Source organism: Rhinolophus sinicus, linkage group LG03 (genome assembly GCF_036562045.2).
Source record: "Rhinolophus sinicus isolate RSC01 linkage group LG03, ASM3656204v1, whole genome shotgun sequence".
Classification (NCBI taxonomy): Eukaryota; Metazoa; Chordata; class Mammalia; order Chiroptera; family Rhinolophidae; genus Rhinolophus; species Rhinolophus sinicus.
Window position 1 is genome coordinate 25,918,404 of NC_133753.1, and position 20,047 is coordinate 25,938,450.

Sequence of the window (20,047 nt, forward strand, 5' to 3'; positions counted from 1 at the left end):
CTTGAAACACTGCTTTATTTAACCAAGTAATTCTAGTGACGGGATAACAGGTGCCAAGAGATGATGAACATAATTTTGGACATATGGTGTGTGGTTGAAGGGGTTTAGGGTTTTGAAATACCCCTGAAAGTAATCTGTAATTACAACTAAGCCCCTAAAGGAGAAAGTCACCAAAAAGACTGGTTGTTACGGACTGAACTGTGTTCCCCCAAAATTCATATGTTGAAGTCCTAACCTCAAGTGCCTCAGAATGTCACCATATTTGGAGATAAGGTCTTTACAGAGGTAACTAAGTTAAAATGAGGTCATTAGAATGGACCATAATCCAATAGGACTGATGTCCTTATCAGAAGAGGAAATTTGGACACAGGCACACACATAGAGGAAAGATAATGTGAAGACACAAAGACACAGGGAGAAGACGGCCATCTACAAGCCAAGCAGAGAGGCCTGGAACAGATCCTCCCCTCACAGCCCTTAGAAGGAACCAAACCTGCCACCATCTTGATCTCGGATTTCCAGCCTCTAGAACTGTGAGAAGATAAATTTCTGTTGTTCAAGTCACCTGGTGTGTGGTATTTTGCTATGGCAGCTCTAGCAAACTAATATGCTAATCAAGAGAATACATTATGTCCTCGGGGGCACCAGGTCTCAGAGAAAGCAAAAGAATGGACAAAGGAATGGTGACCCTGCATCTTCACCTTCACTTACATCGTTCCATTTATTCTTCACAACAAGCCAGCGGTTAAGTATTATTATCCCCCACCTACGGATGACTGACAAGTGCATTTTCCTAAAATATTTCTCTCAGCATGTTGCCCACCTGTCCAAACACTTCCAGTAGCTCCCCACTATCTCAAGGAAACAATTCCAATTCCTCCCAAGCGGTCCTGAAAGTACCTTGTCATTTCCAAGCCAAAGAACAGAAAACATCCTATCACAGCAGCACAGATCCATAGCCTGTGGTAAAAGAAACCTGGGAGCTCGTCTCCCAGAACAAGGAGGAAGTTCTATACCTCCACATATCATCTGAGCTACTAAGGGACAAGAAGCAAGATTTCCTCACCACAGACTCCCCCCCCTTTCAAGTGAGTAACAGACTTATGCACTTGGGAATCAAAAGGTCCTTGAATTTCTAGTGCTCAAATCCTGCGTTACATTACATCCCTGTTTCCATTGGCCAGATGTCCAGCCTTCTCATGTCGAATTCCTTGCTTCTAGTTGTGAGGAATCCACTTCGAGGTGAATAGTAAATTCCACAATGCAGTGCTTACATTGCATTTTATTTCCTGCCTACGCATCATATTCAAATGATATTCCCCGCCACCCATGGAATCCAGAGAGATCTTTAGAGACATTACCTAATTCAACACATCCTATATGACACCTGAAGGGTGTTCCAGCCTGGCTTGGGAGATGAAATTACTTTCACACGAAGACACAACAAAGAACATTTTCACCTTTCCAGTCAGTCTGCTTGACCTCCCTGGTAATTACAACAGACTCAGAGCCAGCCTTTTTTTTTTTTTTTTTGCTGTAATTATGGTTATTTAAAAAAAAATTTCTTTATTAGTTTCAGGTGTACAAAGCAATGTACTAGTTAGACATTTACACCGCTCACAAAGTGATAACACCACTTCCCAAAGTTATTACCCCTCTGACATCTTATATAACTCTTACAATACTACTGACTATCTTCCTTATGCTGTACTCCAAATCCCATGACCATATATATATATATATATACACACACACATATACATACATGTAATTGTAGTTGACATTCACTATTATTCTACTTCAGCTTTAGGTGTACAGTGCAGTGGTCAGGCATCTACATAGTCTATGACGTGACCCCCTGATAAGTCGAGTGCCCATGTGGCACCCCACATAATCTTGACAACACTGTTGACTACATTCCCCGTACTGTATTTCATATCACCGTGACAGAGCCCGCCTATTCATCCGGACGTCCCTGGTCCCAAGTCCGGCAGTCTCTGCCTGTCTCAATCAGAAGAACTCCAGCCTTTGTTTTCCTGCAGGCTCAGCCTTGAGCCTGGAGATAAATGGGGAGCCCCATCACTCAGACAGAAGGCAGGCTCTGGAGTCAGCCTCGCTGCCCCTGAACATGGCAAGCTCAATGCGAACATGACAATTGGGCTGTAGGCTCTTCCTCTGACCACAGCTTGTGGACACAGCCAACACCACTGGCCCTTTGTCCGAGTCCCATATTTGACCTTTTCCTGCTGGAGGTGCAGACCCCATCTTATTTGCTTAGAGAAGTATCAATCTTCCCAGTCCTTGCCATCAATCTAACCCTAACAGCCACCTCCTGTCCTTGTGTACTCATTACTCTAATGAGTAAAAATTCCCCCTGAGACTCCTGCTACCACCAAAGCAGACCTTGGGGGTAAAAACACTGTCACTCGTCCCAACTCGTTTTTCACTGCCTTTGCCACCACCACTTGCAATGCCTTTCTTGATGCCCAGTCCTTCCAATCACTGGTTCACAACCCTGCCTGCACACTGGAATTACTCGTGGAGATTCTAAAATTCCTGAAGTCCAGGCTGCACCCCAGACCAATTTCTCCAAGTGATTCTAATGTGCAGTTAAGTCTGAGAACAACTGCGCTAGGCCCTTTCCCCAGCTGAACCTCGTTTCCTCACTGGCACAAAGCTGAGGCCCCAGCATGGCACAGGATCGCACCTAGATAGGTAATGACAACACCAGAAAATAATACTGCAGTGAGAGAATGAAGATAAAGTGGCCCCCAGACACCTCACTAGGTGTGGTGATTCCACTGGCTGATATCAGAAGAGGAAATTGCTAGTTATCGGACATTTGCCACTGTGCTATTTTAAATGGGTCAGTTTCATGTTACATTAAAAAAATAACATGTAGTAATTGGTAATCAGAAAACCCATCATCAACTTAAGGAATCCAAACCACTAATAATTAAGGTTGGAAAGCAGCATAAACCTCCGTTGTAGTGCAGCTCACTACAGTGGGTTTCATGACCCTGGGGCTAGGTCATTTCTCCCCAAATGACACAATTGCATTGAGTAACCACATATAATATTACAAATCTGCAACGTGGGTGGTGAGTTCTAGAAGGCATATCCTGGGTGGGAGGTTGAAGTAGCTGACCTTTAAGATCCTCTTCAGTGCTGACAAGTCATTGATTCCAGGTGACAAGCCCTCAGGGTTCTAGACAATGCTAGGAAGAAAATGACCTGTTGTTTGCATGATTTATTGTTCTGCTCAGTAGAGCTAAACCAAGCCAGGGGGAATAGAACGCCCTGCTGTTAGGACAATGTCATAGGTTGGATTTGGCATTGCAGCAAGACCAGAGCTAACTAAAGACAATCACTCCAGTCCCAGAAAGCCAGGGGGTGTGACTCAAAGTGACACACAGGGGGATTGTGTGGGTGACAGGGATCCCTGCACTCGGGAGGGAATAATTCATTTCTCCGCCTTGTTTACTGACTGCCCAGAAAGCCAACAGTGAAGGCTGCAGAGTGAACCATGTAAGGACAGAAATGTTTACTTCACTCTGGTTCACCTTCATATAGGGGCCAGATTTCTCTAGGCTTTTGTTCCTGCCTACTCCCAGTTGGTGTATCACCTCGCCTAGGCTTGCAGAGCAGCACTGGAGAAGTGTTTTTCTTAGCACGCTGCTTGGTAACATAGCCATGCCCTTGTAACTCATCAAGGTCCCTCTGTGACAACCAGCCTCACCGGGGAGCACCAACGGAAAGGGGATGTGAGTTCCTCCCACTGACTGGAAAAACAGCAATCAGAACAAACAACACAACAGCTGAAGGCAGGCATTTGCAAAATAAGAATAAGAACAAGGCAGGCAGAAGGAATACCTAATATCATTCATCTATTGACAAAGGGAAGATTTGGAAACTTGAGTTAACTGGGACTAATAGTAAATCAATTACAAATTGCTTTCACATCAGTTGGCCAGAGCCTGATACGCTAAAGTGAAAGCCAAAGTCAGACATCTGATCTCCATACAGCCTGGCTAGCACCATGCAGGGAGATCAACCTCCATGAACACAAACTACTCCCCTTACCCCCGTCAAATGCTTCCCCAATGTCTCATTGATAACAAGAGGGATAGACTGGGGAAATAACAATTAACTGCGTTTCTCAAAAGTGGGTCAGCATTCATCCAAATATGGTCCCCAGTGAAAAGGAAGCCAACTGCCTTCAACTCCCATCATTCTCATCACACTCTGTTCTACGTGAATGGCCCAGTCCACCTTCCTCCTGACACTCTGCTTTAAACTTGTGGTCTCCAGGGAGTGCAAGGATGGAAGGCTGAGCAGCCCTGAAACCCAGCCCTACTGTACCAGAGGTTTCCAAACTATGTTCCAAAAAGAACCCCCTGGGGCTGATTCAGGGGAACCATCTGAGCTTCAACAAGGGGCAGGGTTTCTCAACAGAGCAGTGTTGGCATGTGGGATGGAATAATGTCTCACTGGCTGGGTCTGTCCCACTCATTTCAGCATATTTCACAGATCTAGCCCCTACCCGTAAAATGCCAGTAGAGCTCCCCAGTCATCAGGGAAAGCTAAATACGACCCCATTCCTTTCTGAAAGGTGCGGGGTGAGGGGACAATAATGTCCTTGGTAGAGACCCCTGAAAGGGCATCCATGCTCTTATGCATATGTCTTATTTGTAGCTTCTTTCCACTAAAATTTACTTCAAACAAATGCTAATAGTTTACAGAACAATCGTATGCTGGCTCCTGCTCCCCAGGATGTTGGCAACCCTGTTACCGAGCAGACCCAGGTGGTCCTCAGACCACGGCTCCAATATGGCAGCTGCTATCATTGATTCAGTGATTCAGAGGTACTGCCCTCTGACGTCAGCCAATGTCATCCCTGGACCATCTGTTAGAAAGTTCCACTTTATATTGCATTGAAATTTATCTCCCTATGACTTCCAACTGCTGGGCCTAAGTCTGACCAATAAAGGCCACCAAAAATAAGTTTGTTACCTCTTCCACACCGCTGCCCTTTAAATATTTGAAGAAATATTTCAAATGTCACCCAATTTAGCAAGCAGACTGATTCATCTCTTCTTATCCAGTTTTATCACTTTTAGATCACTTACTATGTCTTAGTCACTCTCCCGATGTTATCTGTGATTCTCACAAAACCCCATCAGGTAAGCTCATTATCCCAATTTGACGGGGGAATCTGAGCAACCAGCTTGAACCTATACAAGAAGTAAAGGGATAGCCTTTATTTACTGGTTTTCAAGTCCAAGATCCTTTCATTCCAAACCCACAGTTCCCAAACTGACTCCCAGAATCCCCATGGGAAGGTTTATTTTATTTTATTTTAATTTATTTTTTAAATTTATTGGGGTGACAATATGGAAGGTTTATTTTAAAAATAGAAATATACAGGTTCTCAAACAGATTTAATGAATCAGAACCAGATGATTGTGCTAGAACTAAGCCACAGATCAGCATTTAAAACCTGCTGCTTCATAGGATATTTAACCTCCTCAATTTCCTGTGTCCCTTTCTTGGAGGAACAAATTTAATTTTTAAAAATAAACACTGCTCCTACCAGGTGCACCCAAGTGTGGCCTGGCCAGTACCCTCCACAACAGATCCACTACCTCCCTTACTCTGGGCTGAGATGTCCCATGTGGAACTGAGTTCATGTCCCGTCACCCATAAGAGTGGGGAAAACCCTTCTCAAACGCAGAGTGACTCCTCTCTTCCCAATTCTGGGGATTCAACAGGGCCACTCACTTTGGATTTTGTCCCTGTGGCTTCTTTTTCTCCCCACTAGTCTTCGTGGAGAACATCTCTTGAAGGCAATTAAAATTACACAGTGCCCTGATTTCCATCTTCCTGTAACCACGCTGAATATTTTCCACTTTAAAAAAATTAACTTTTAATTAAGTTTTTTCATCAAAACACCAGTCTCGCTAATAATGTCAGGAAGGTCTGTGAAAGTAATTATGTGCACAATCTGTTTTTGACACACTTCATTCTCTATTGGGACATTTCCTCTGTCTCCTTTACGTTATTAAAAATTCCCTGTTGCCATAGGAAGGCTTGCTTTCTTCTCTATGTACCACAACAGAGACAAAGAACGGGTGCCTTCCTTTGGTTCGCAACAGCACTGAGTGAACCTGTTAGGCACCAGCTCACACCTGTGAGTTTCACGCTACCATTTCCCTTTGTTGTGATCGGCTGCCAGTGCAGATAAAAGGCCCAGCCCAGTTACATGAGGGCGCATTACTGGAAGCTCATTTACTCTTCTTATGCCCTTTCTCAGTCGAAATACTTAGCCATTACATTAAGAAAAGGAATATGCTAACCTCCCTCGTGTCCTGAAGTTATAAGTGAGAAATATGATATACAATCACCAAGAGGCTCAAAATTGTTTCTGTTTGGCACCTGGCAAACCAACACCTGTATTTTCTATGCCTGATTCTCTTTTATGTTTGTCTCCTAGTACTGCAACAACACGCTGGTGGCTTAAAACAACAGAAATGTATTCTCTCAATTCTGGAGGCCAAAAGTCTGAAATCAAGGAATGGACAGGGTGATGCTCTCTCCAAAGTCTCTAGGGGAGAATTCCTTGCTTCTTCTAATTTCTGGTAGCTCCTGGCAACCCTTGGTTTATAGATGCATAACTCAGTCTCTGCTTCTGCATCATCACATGGCCTTCTTCCCTCTGTCTCTGTGTCCTCTCCTTTCATATAGGGACGCCAGTCATTGGATTTAGTTCACCCTAAACCCAGGATGATGTCATCTCAAGATCCTTATCTAATAACGTCCACAAAGATCCTATTTCCAAATAAGGTGCCATTCTGAGGTTCTGGGTGAACATAAACTTGGGGGGACATTATTCAACCCACTACACTCATCCTGATGCAATCCTTTTGAGGTAGTCTAACCGTGAGGTGGGAGGAATTTGAAGCCACAATGAGAAACAAAGAGACCAAGATTCCTGCAGTTACCCCACTAAGGGATAAAGGACAACCACTTCATGCCTGGAACCCCCCTTCTGCCCCGCCACCTCTCTCTCCCACCAGGCCTGGCTTATATTTCCAACTCAAGTAAGGCAAACCACAAAGCCCGGTGAAGAAATCTGAACATGTTAACAGTTTAAATCTGGAGACAATTTGACCCAAATTTGTAGAGCAGAACTAGGAAATCGGCATTAATCATTTTATCAAGTAGAATTATTCTTAACTCATGACAGTCACTGAAATGTTACCTCTACTTTGTATCTTTAGTTAATAAACTTGAACTTGTTCTCTTCTCTGACAACTTGTTTCAGGGTTCAAAACATGCATTTCAGAAAATTTAGATTCCACCATAATTTAGTCCCAAATTTTCTTTTAACATGTATTTCCCACTACAATATTCATGACTCCTCATACATCTCTAATTCAATCAAGGGCAACCATTCCACTTCTATTGAATATTGTTTCTACTTTCCTGCTTCACCATGTTCCCTCCATCTGGCATGCTCTTTGCTTTCTTCTCCTTACTTCTAACCCCATGTAGTGGTTTTAAAACATGTTTGCAAATTCTTCAACACTCCTCCCATCAAAAGGTGAACTTTAATTCCTCTTATCTTGAGTATGGTCTGGCCTAGTGACTCATTTCTAATGAACAGAATGCAGTACAAAGCAGAAGCGTTGCTGGGTGACTTCTGAGGCTAGTTCATGAAAGGTGCTAGATCTCCCACCTGGCTCTCCCTCCACACTTATGACACTCACCTTGGAACCCAGCCAACCAAGCTCTGATGAAGCCAAGTAGCCACATGGAAAGGCCATGTGTAGGTGTTATGGCCCCAGCCCCAGCTAAGGTTCCAGTCACCAGCCAGCATTAGCTGCCACACATAAGCGTGAGCAAGCTTTTCTGATGATTCCAGCCCTCAGCCTGCAGGCTACCCCAGCTGACACAAGGTGGAACAGAGATGAGCTATCCACACCAAGCCCTACCAAAACTGCAGAATCATGAGCAAAATGAATGTTGTTTTAAACCCTGTTGCGTATTTGTTATGCAATTGGAACACTCCACCTATAGCCATCTTGACCTTTCTAAAAGCCATTCATTTTTCTTAGACTATGTAAAAAGAGCTTATTTTATGACACTGTAACAATTCAAATTCAACACGTCCAAAGTAAAACTCAGCTTTACTGCCAATTCTTATTTTATCCTAGCTTTCTATCTCAGTGAATGGCATAACTTCACGCTACTGAGCAAGCTAGAAAACTGGGGGTCATGCTAACAACCCTTCCCCCAATGACATTCAATAAACAGCAAGTTCTACTGATTCTATCTCTTCCACATCTCTAGAATCCATCATAGGTCCCTTCTCCACGATGTGCACCTGAGTTACTGTCACCTTTCCTCTGGATGCAATAAAGACCTAACTGATCTTGCTACCGCTCCACTCCAATGACACTAGAATGATATTTGCAAACCACAAATGTGTTCCCTTTGCCTTTCCTGCTTACAACCCTTCAATGACTTCCCATTGTTCTTAGGAAAAAAACCCCTCCAAATCCTTAAAGTGGTTATAAGGTCCTGTATGTCTGCCCATCCCCCTCCAGACTCATCTTGAGCTCCCTTGTTCTCTCCAGGGCACCATGACCCCGTACACTTTTTCTGTTGTGTTGTGTTCTCCCCACCACAGAGCATTGGTATCAGCTGCTGCCTCTACCTGCAGTACAATTCTGCACCCCACTCCTTACTGAGTTACTCTCTCCTCATCCTCCAGTCTTCCCTTAATATCATTTCTTCATGGAAGCTCTTTGCCCCTTTAGACGATGCAACCCTTCTCTTTTAGATCTCAAATTACACACTCCAGTTGTAATTTTATACTTATTTGTGTGATTTTTGATTCACAGGTGTCTCCACTACTAGAGTCAACTCCAATAGGGCAGAAATGGTGTCTTCGTTTGCTCTCCACTCTTTTCCTAGTTCTTAGCTACATGGTGTGTGCACAATAAATACTTGCTGAACGAATGAACTCTGTCTTTAAATTTAGCACAATATCTTGCTCCAGATAGATTTTCAATAAATTATGAATGAATGGAGAACGCTATTTCAAATCATTCCAAAGGGTTCTTGCAGGATAAAAGGCATAGAAGAGAAAAAGTGAAACCTCAACGTTAAAAAATGCAACCATCTTCCAATTGTTGATTCAAAAGTTTATGAAAGAGAAGGTTTTCCTGAGGGTAGGGCAAGGTCCATTGGGGGAAGGGGCTTAAAAACAGATGTAACTTTGCAAACTTTTTCTTAAGGGCCTACCGTGTTTCCCTGAAAATAAGACTTACTCTGAAAATAAGCCCCAGTTAAGATCATCAGCCAGACGGAAGCATTTAGTAAGTTATAATGATGTTCCAAAAGAAGATGACATGACTGTACTTGAATAAATATAGATTGTTGTACATGAAAAAATAAGACATCCCCTGAAAAGATGCCCTAATGCGTCTTTTGGAACAAAAATTAATATAAGACCTGGTCTTATTTTCAAGGAAATACGGTATAAGACCCGGTTTTATTTTCAGGGAAACACGGTAATAACTTTAGTATTTTGTCAATTATGACTCTGAAACTTTGTTAAAACTAGTTGAAAACAACACTACATAGAAAGAAATGAAAAGAGAGTGGTCTCATGAATTCATGCAATTGAGACCAATTTATTATGGTTGTAATTTTTCTCTAATTTTTGGAGAAAGGTTTTATAGACTAAATGCACCAAGAAGCATAATACCTCTCTAAACATTTAATGGTGAAACAGTCTAATCATGGGGCATCACTGGCTAAAGATTCAGAAATAGTTTTTCCAGGTTTGCCAATGTCTCAATGATGATTTTGAAATTCTCCAAAGATGAGTCTAACAAATGTCTCTTCAATCTCTTTGGTCTTCTTTACCTATTATCCCTAAAAATCCTGTGACTGAGAAGCTACCTACTAATCTGATGTTAACTTGGTTCTAATCTGAGGGCAATAAATATTATTGACAGCAATGAAAGATTTTTATTAAGCACTAGCTTTCCTGCATTACATTTTGTTATATACACTGGTGAGAGAAAAGTCTGATTTAATAACCTAAACAAACGATCAAAAGAACTTAAGTTAGAAAGTAGACATACGCTGGTAGGAGTTCTCTGAAAGGCTAAGTGAAGATTCCCTTAGATCAGAAACCACATTTTTGTTTGCTGAAGGGTTCATTATGTATTTATTTTTTTAAATTAGTTTCAGGTGTACAAAACAATGTGTAGACATTTACACCTCTCATAAAGTGATAACCACCCTCCAATCTACTACCCCTCTGACATCGTATATAGTTGTTACAATTCCATTGACTGTATCCCCTATGCTGTACTTCACATCCTGTGACCACATATATACTTATTTAATTATAGTTGACATTCGATATTACTCTACTTCAGCTTCAGGTGTACAGTGCAGTGGTCAGGCATCTACACAGTCTATGAAGTGATCCCCCTGATAAGTCCAGTGCCCACCTGGCACCCTACATAATCTTTACAACATTATTGATTATATTTCCCAAACTGTATTTCATATCCCCATAAGGGTTCATTACTTTTGCCTTGACATTAATTGCTCCCACGAAAACCATTAATCAGGTTGGCAAAATGAGACATTTTAGAACGGATGACCTGCAATACTCATACTTTTCATTTCCAACTTAACAGCAAAAGGCCAGTAGTCTCTTATGCATAATTCTGCAACAGAAATTAATGTTATTTAATCAACAACTGATCAAATAAAAGGTAAACGGAGGGCAGGGAGGAAGAAACAGAGCTAGAAGAAAGCTTTCTTTTTAACCCAGGCTTCCTTCTCTTTTTCCTCAGTTACCTCCTTATGGTTTCTCAGAGCTATTTATCTACTACCAACTTCTTACACCATCACCACCAATGATACTAAGAGCTTTGCTGTAAGTCTGAGAAACAGGAAAGAAGAATTCTTATAAATGATATTAATTAACATTGATTACTATCCATCTGGGATTGTGTTTAGTTCTTATTTTAGAGTGACAGTCTTCAAAGTTCCTCAGTTTATGGGCCTCTTTTTGCAGGGTAAAGGACCCCTTATACATCTGCCCCAGCACATGCTCTTAACTGCTACTAAATAAGGCCTCACCTGTGTAAAAAAAAAAAAAAGAAAAATGGAACCATCCTTGAACATTAAATGGTGTAAATTAATTCCTGAGGGAACAAACACGGACCAGGTTATATTAGGAGACCACTACTACAAAGACAAGTCTGTGGAGAGTTGGACCCCAGGCCCCTATCTGACCATTAGCAATTAGCTGATGACTCCTCTGGAAGAAAGAGCCCTCTCTTCAAACCAGCTGGAATGCCACTGTCCTTGATTTCCTCTGATTTACATCAGAGAAATGCATGAAACAGATGCAAGTGATCTCAGAGACCCTTGGGACTTCCTCTGACTGCTTTTCATGCAGGCCTAGTGAAGCGATGACGCAGAGAAGGGGACAGCATTACTGTATTTATTTTTATCATGAAAAGTTTTCATTTATAATTCATAGGTACTTACGTTGCTTGGGATGCCTTATTAAAAAGGATGTCATTTTTTTTTTTTTTTTACCTCTTTATGACCACAGGAAAGAGAAACCTCTTCAATGTGGTACAAGAATAAATTGCTACCAAAATAGAAGCTGGTGCCCACTAATTACAGTGCTACCCAACCAACATTTATAAAATCATCGTCATCACTGTATGAAGAGAAGAGCATGTAATTTAGCCTTAAGCTAGAACAATTAACAGGGTTTTAAAAACTGAGTCCCATAACAGTGACTATCTGACGACTACTAAATATACCAGTTCTTCTCTCTCAGAAAGTCCTGTCTAAGTGGCTTCCAAAGTAAGAAGTTAATAGTAGGGATCAAGAGGGAGAGATCGGAGAAGAAAGCATTACTTCCATGTATATTTAATGGATGCCCCATTGTTAACAAGCATTTATTAAGGATCCAATGCAGTCCTAGATACTCTGGGGGATTCTTTTTTTTAAACACAAAATGTGTAATCTAGGAATGTAATTTGAGTCCATAAGGAAGCATATGGAACACAGGTACCTGGGGTTATCTCTGGCACTAAAGTTCACCATGAGTCCCAAGGTCCTATGAGGGAATATACCAAGATATATTCAGGGCTGGAGGGACTCAGGCGTGGACACAGCCAACAGGAAGTGATGGGCTCTTAAAAAAAGTATACCAGAGAAAGGACTCTTCACAGAGTCAAGGCCTTGTGCCCTTCCTCATTGTCCATGGACGTTAAGTTCAAGGACAGCACCAGGGTGACAACTATGAGACTTATCAGAGATTTCTCTCTCTTTCTGCAGCTTTAGAGCTTAAGATATTTCCCAGAGAATCAACTTCTACAAAGAGAATGGAAACTCAGTTGTCCCCACAGGGCCCAGAGGGGCACTGTGACTGACCAGAGAGAGGATGGGGAAACCTCAGCAGTGGGAGAGACTGACAGATGCAGTGACTGCGGTGCTGTATGCATAGGACAGAGAGACCCTGGGGAGCTGAGGAGACATAGTCCTAAAACCAATCGTCAGGTGATGGAATCTGCATGAAGAGAGGAATTCCTGAGTCATAGATGAGTCACCAAAAAAGGGACTGGGGCGCTAAAGGCCTGTGCTAACACTCTTTAACTGGCTCTTGTTCCCCCCTATGCAATATAACTATCTGCTGAGGGAGACAGTGTCCCCCAGAAACTCCACGTGAAGGCTCTGATCAATAACACAAACTCAGAGTATCCCCACTCGCTGTATGCCTGCTTAGGATGTAAGTAGAGAGCGACAGTATCTTTCCCCTCACAGGTTTCACCATCTGCACACAACGGTACGTGGTAAAGCAATGTTCAAACATAGTTTGCTATGTCTTAACTGCACATTGTACACAGAAAAAGTTAGAATTGTCAAACAAATTATCCCAAGTCAAAGAAAAGACCACAGGGGTCAAGTCCATGCTTATGAATGAAAGATGGAGAAGGCTGCCAGCAGCCTACTACAAAGAGCCTCACAATCCTGTGTCTGGCTCACCCCTATCCCCAGGCTCAACATCCAACCTACTCAAACACCTCGCTGAAAATTCTTAGTCCAAAACAAGAAGCCAACAAAAATGCCATTCCAGAAAGGGGCAAATCCAAATGTGATCTTCTCAGATGCTGGCTGCGTGCGACTAACACAGCAAGGGTGCTTTTCCACAGGTATGTGTTTAGAGAAACCCTGCTTTACTTCTGAAACTGACTTCTAACATGTCTAATAATGCTTTTGGAAGTGCTCTCTTTACTTACAACAATCAGTCATCAACTCCTTCCCTCCACCCCACCTTGACCTCTAAAAATAAAGGAAACAGCATGGCTCATCAGGCTATGCCGTAAGTTCTCTGCCATCACCAGCTCACTACCACTTAGCATCCTGTGTCAATTCCATCTCACGAACTATGGTTTTCTTAGAAAAAGATGCCAGTCATGTCATACCCTGGGCTTGGGTGAGAAACCACTGATTAAAATGATTATAAAGCCTTTTTCAACTATAAAGACTTGATGTATAAAAGCTGAAATAGTAACAGGGGTATAGTTCCTTTTCTGCCAACAAAAATCATTCCCAGCCCTTAAGCTGAATGTGAATCTGATTTCCTTTTCAAGAGCAAATGGTGCCCATGAAGCTTCTCTCCACGTTGTACGAAGACCTGCATGCTCATTCCAGGGGAAGCAGCTTTCATGGGGTCGAGATGGTCACTGGTAAATGATCACACAGGCTAATTCCATCAAGAAACGTCGGGACCTTTTTAACTTGGAATCAGTGAGATAATTTCTACTCTTTACTTTGGAATGACGTGGTGGCACTTACAACTTTAAATGGTTTCCTTAACAAGTCTCATCAAACTAAAATAACAGTCAAATGAGAAAAAAGACTTCACCACTTTTTGTGATTTTTAAATTACTTAAATATGCAAGTGTAGGCACAGAATACCAAGTGGTGGGGGAAAAAAGCCACCTGAGAAATGTGAAGTACTCTCATAACGAATGTTAAAGATTTAAGTGTTCTGGGTTCTAATACATTATTTAATATCTCCATCCTCTGTGATGCTTTATTTTCTCCTTGTCATGGATTTCACCAGTTCCTACTGTTGGATGAATAGGCAGAAAACATAAACAAACAAATAAACCTTTGGAGCTTAGATGACTCTACCTAGCAACTGCTTCATTTCCTTATATTTTCATGCTTAGTGCCAAAAGTATTTCTTTTTTGTTGTTGTTTTTGTCTTATTAAACAAACTTAAATAAAAATAATCCTGCTTTCTATATGTAACAAGTTTTCACCATAAAAGTTAAATTAACAGAGATTCATATGGACCACAGATATCTTTACATTGACTGAACAGATGGTAGTTTGTGCCACGTGACTCAGCAAAGCCATAAAAATGACTGACAGGGTCACTGGTTGTGAGCAACAGAAGTTCTGTCTGGCTACCTTAAGCAGAAAAGGAATGTCTTGGGAGCATAGTGAAGAATAGGGAATTGACAGAAATGTTAGAAAACCAGGCAGAAAGTAAGGGTGGCTGTCCCCAGGAGTATCTGCCTAAGGCGTGGCAGCCAGCACCAGCACACTGGATTCCAGGCTGCTTGTACAGAGCATTCATTATGAACACAAAATGGACTAATAATTCCGATAGTTATGTCAGTCACAAAGTGACAGCCATGTCAGAGCATCATGTGAAACGCGTACCCAGTGACTGCCCTAACCAGGTAACTCCAGACACAGGGTGGAGTGTGATAATCTGGATGGCTTTATCGGCCTGTGGATGGGTGTACCACACCCAGTCTTGAGCATAAAATCAGAGCTCTCTGATGGCTCATTGGTCAGGCCTCAACTGACGAGCTGACAGCTACATCTGCACTCATCCCAAATGGAGCACTTGAAGCCTTGCCTCCTGGTCTGAAGCCCAACGCTACTCATCCAGCGCCCATAGAGACTCTTGCTGGACACCGGACTCTCTCTCTCATCCTTCTTTTGCTTTGCCTAACCCTATTGCTTTCAAACCTGTGTGACCCTCCTGTGTGAAACCTCTCTACCTCACGTACTGGAGGCTATCCTCTGGCCAGAGCCTCGGTTAATGCCCATGGGAAACCAAGTCAGTAGGAGTATATCCATGGCTGTATTCTAATAGTCTGACATTGTGGAAAGACAAACGTGTGAGACTGCTAATTTGATAGCCACGTTCCACTCATGACAATGCTTCTCTCATTGTCATTGACACTGCTGCCTTAAAACTTTCTCAAGCATGCCTTGGTCTCTACAGCACTTCCTCCAGGTCCAAAGTCCAGAACACGAGTACTGATTGGCCAAGTCTACGTAACATACCCTTGCCCTAGCTGCCAGGGGCAGGGAGATGGACTACCCAGCCATTTCAGCTTCCAAGATGGAAGGACTCTTTCTCAAAGAAAAAAAACATGTAATGACCCACTGCAGTAAAGTATCCATTTCCATCAGGGAGGCTACAAATGCAATTCTACCACAGGAAGGGGGATGAAATTATCATCCCTTCCCCTTAGTGTACTCATGATATTCATTTTTATGATGCTGCTAGAAAGGTATCAAACTTCTCCATCTCTTCAGAGGTCTTGGTCAATTTTACACTTGCATTCTGGTTTTCAGTAAGAAGTGACATATTTTCATTCACAGTATCTGGCAGGCCCTTGGCATTTGATGACTCCATATTTTTGTCTTCTATTCTTGAAGTGTAAACTTCGTATGCAGTGCTTTGTAATAGTGTTACTACCAACTATAGAAAGGATTTTATGAAATAACCTATGAGAGGCCCAAAGCACAAACGTGAATGTGGATAACTGGAACTCTTGAGAGCAGTGAGGAAAGCCAGCTTGATAACCAGTGGTTGCTCCTTAATTTTTAGTGTCTGAGAATTTGGGAATCCTCTACAGCTTCAGCACGCCCCTCCCCAATATCCCTGAGCTACTATGAGCCACATATTTTTCCTTTGTTGAAAAGTATGTGGGGTGGGGGTAGAGAGGAAAAGGGGTACTGGAGAAGGTTGCAATGTAAAATGAGAGAAGTGACAGTCTCAGGCAACCTCTTTCCATTTCACTAGACATTACACGGGATAAGTGGAACTGAATGTTTCTACAATAATCCACTTAACTGAAAATTTGATGGGCAGCATATTCTAATGAACAGAGCAAAAAATGTTCAAAGACTGCTTTCTTAAAGAAGCCTGATACATTTCTTTACTTCCTCATAGCTCAGTTCTCTTAGGGTTAAAACATTTTATACATCTGATAAGGGGTTAATATCCAAAATTTATAAAAAGACTTATTCAACTCAACACCAAAAAACCAAACAACTCAATTAAAAAATGGGCAAAAGAAATGCAGAGACATTTTTCTAAGGAGGACATACAGATGGCCAACAGACATATGAAAAAAAGCTCAAGCTCACTAATCATTAGAGAAATGCAAACAAAAACCACAATGAGATACGACCTCACTCCGGTCAGAATGGCTATCATCAATAAATCAACAAACAACAAGTGCTGGCGAGGATGTGGAGAAAGGAACCCTTGTGAACTGCTGATGGGATTGTAGATTGGTGCAGCCACTATGGAAATCAGTATGGAAGTATCTCAAAAAACTGGAAATGGAACTATCTGATGACCCAGCAATTCCACTCTTAGGTATCTATCTAGAGAAAACCAAAATGCTAATTCGAAAAAATATATGCACCCCTATGTTTATTGGAGCGCTATTCACAATAGCCAAGACATGAAAACAACTGAAATGCCCACTGGTAGATGACTGCATTAAGAAACCGTGGTACATTTATACAATGGAGTATTACTGGGCCATGAAGATGAATGAAATCTTACCATTTGCAACGATATGGACGGACCTAGAGAACATTATGCTAAATGAAATAAGTCAGATGGAGAAAGACAAATACCATATGATCTCACTTATATGTGGAATCTAAAAAAAAGAATAAATGAACAAACTAATCAAAAAGCCTCAGAGATATAGAGAAAAAACTGAGAGTTGCTAGATGGGAGGGAAGTGGGGATGAGGGAGAAGGTGAGGGATTAGAAAGCACAAATTGGTAACCACAAGATTGCCACGGGGATACGAAAGACAGTTTGGGGAATATAATCAATAATGTTGTAAAGATTTTGTTGGGTGTCAGATGGGCACCTGTCTTATTAGGGAGGCCATTCCGTGGATGGTGTAGAGGCCTGACCACTGCAGTGAACACCAGACGCTGAAGCTGAGTAATACTGAATGTCAACTATAGTTTAATATATATATAATCATAGGATGTGGAGGACAGCATAAGGAATAGAGTCATGGAATTGTAACAGCTATATACGATGTCAGAGAGGTAGCAGATTGGGGGGGGTTATCACTTTGTGAGGGGTGTAAATGTCTGACTATTACATTGTTTTGTACACCTGAAACTAATAAAAAAAGTTTTTATTGAACACCTAACATAAACCTTATACTCACTCTATACTGGAGATACGAAGTGCTCAGACTAGTTTCTCTCCGTTTGGGGAGAGTAGAAATGTGAATTAGATCCACTTAGAGTATGATATAATTCCTTGGGAGAAAGGTTATGTCAACCTGTGGCATCTATGACATGGGCTGATAAGGTCACTTGGGCAAGGGAAGAGGCAGCTCCCACAATGCAAGACTTAGCAAAGGGAAATGATAATGGCCAGGAAGATGGTGCAACAAATTTCCTTGTGTTCAGTCTCAAATACACACCACTGTCCAAATTAGATACTCAGGAATAATAAGAAAATTGAGATCATGCAATAGGATCAACAATAAGAGATCAACAAGAAAACTGAGATCTAGCTTGGTGTTTCCTTGACTCCTTCTCTTCCCCTCTTTTCTATTTCAACAGTAGGTTTAAACCTAAACACTTAAGGCGTCCTACTATTCAGAAAAATAGATTTGTTATTTTAATAACCCTCCTAAAATGGTACCACATGACCATCTGTTATGAACCCTTGCAATCCTGCATTCTCTTCTGCTCTCTGAATATCAGTATCACTATAGCCACCCACCCATCCACCCCTTCAAAAAAAAAATGTTGGAGGAAGAAGAAGAAAGAGAAGTTTAGCAGGGAAAAAAAGTATTAGGCTGCTCAGAATACATTTTGTTAACTATTTCTCACCTCTTCCTCATGCTATAAATAACTTTAAAAGTGGGGACAAATTTATAATATTAAATACAAAAGACATGCCAGAAAGTGGAGGAGACAGAGCAAAGTAGAACCCAGAGAAGTTTAGAGCTGGAAGAAAGCTTGGTGATTATTCAAGTCCATCTTCACATTTCACAGCTGAAAAAACAAGCTCATGTCTCTAGCTGAGCTTCACAGTAGCAGCCAGTTAGAGCCCATGCCAGGTCTAGAACCAAGTCAATCTCCTGCCCCACAAGCCAGGAAGTTCTTCAAGACACCAAAATAGCATGAAGTTTACCATAAAATAAAATAAAAAAAAACTTGAGGCCGAGCTTTTTGTGACATTGTGTTAAATGTCATAAAGAGAACAACAGGACGTTGACCCTACCCTAGTGGTTGGCAAACTCAAGTCATAAGATAGTAACTCAACCACTGCACACGTACAAGAAACAAAGAATTAAACTATTCTTAAAATACATGGGAAGCATATTAGATGGCACATTCCTGCCTCTGGGCACATGTGCCCAGAGATCTAATGAATAGCTGTGTGCATATAAAACTGGGGAAAATAGAAATGCTGCTGTGCGATTAACTCCGAAGGCTCAACATTGTTGAAGTATTAGAGTATCACGCCAGGCAACTCTAGATCAACTATGTGTGGTCTTCAGGGAAGGGAGTTGGTAATGCCATTTCTAATGACTTGCGCATTGGCTCCCACATACAACATGAGAGGAGAGTTATGGACAAACTAGAGACAAAAATACAAGCCTTAGTGAATGTGGAGTGTGTGTGTGTGTGTGTGTGTGTGTGTGTGTGTGTGTGTGTAAACATGTGACATCTACCCTTCTAGAGACAGCCAACACAGTCAGAGGCAACTGTGCGGGTGCAGTAGGAAATTACCAGAGAGCTTCCATACATTGGTACTCCCGTCAAAGCTGACAATGGGAGAAAAATCAGGACAGTAATTTAAATGTTAAACCCAAGAGGGTTGATGCAAGTGGTCAGGAAACCAGTGCAGAGGAACAATCTAGGCCAGACGAGGCTAGCTGCTAGGGATGCCAAACGGGCTTCATTTTGAATGACGACTTCAATCAATTGAAAGTGGCTGCCTAGAATTCTGTGTTAAGAAAGATGCTAAGTCTATGTTGTGAAGGAGTGTTATGACCTGCCATGGGGAAACCCATTTCCATGAAGTCTAGACCATAACATTACTGGCAAGTGTAGAAAGACAGACTTCATATGAAAGATGTTCTCTAGAAAGCAGAAATATGATTTGGCCACCAATCATAAAAGTATTCTTCCCTTGCTTTGAGAGATGAAGTGTCTGGATGGCTTATTGTAATAGGCAAGCTTGGCTCATGGCAGAAGGTCGTCAGAAACAGCCACCGAATTTAGGGGCGTACCTGATGGTGGAAAAAATGGGCAGATCAATTGTGTTCATCCAATCAGATGCTGTGGCTCCCTAACATGTAGTATCTTTTCATCCTCTAATCAGAGGAAGCCCTTAGAAAAGGCATGTGTGTAAGGAAGGCATAGGCTTTTAAGGAGAAGGGGTTTATTGCAGGCCAGGGGCAGTAGCAAAATCTGGGAGAGGGAAGTCTAGCAAATGTTCTGAAGGACAGAACCAGGAAGCAGTAACAGACTTCATTGTGCAGCATGGTCAGCATTTACTGATTTTCCTGCTGAAGCCTCCATGTGCTCCTCTTAGGGTCCCCTTTCTCATGTGACACAAAGGGCATGTAGTGGGAAACTGGACTTCTTCAGTTCCTTAGTTCTAAGGTACAAGCTG

General features: G+C 41.9%; 1 protein-coding gene across 9 annotated transcripts in view; it reads right to left on the minus strand.

Annotated features, from left to right (window-relative positions):
• RGS6 (regulator of G protein signaling 6) overlaps positions 1–20,047 on the minus strand; it is a 464,907-nt gene that overhangs the window by 278,920 nt on the left and 165,940 nt on the right. The gene's annotated exons all lie outside the window — the stretch shown is intronic.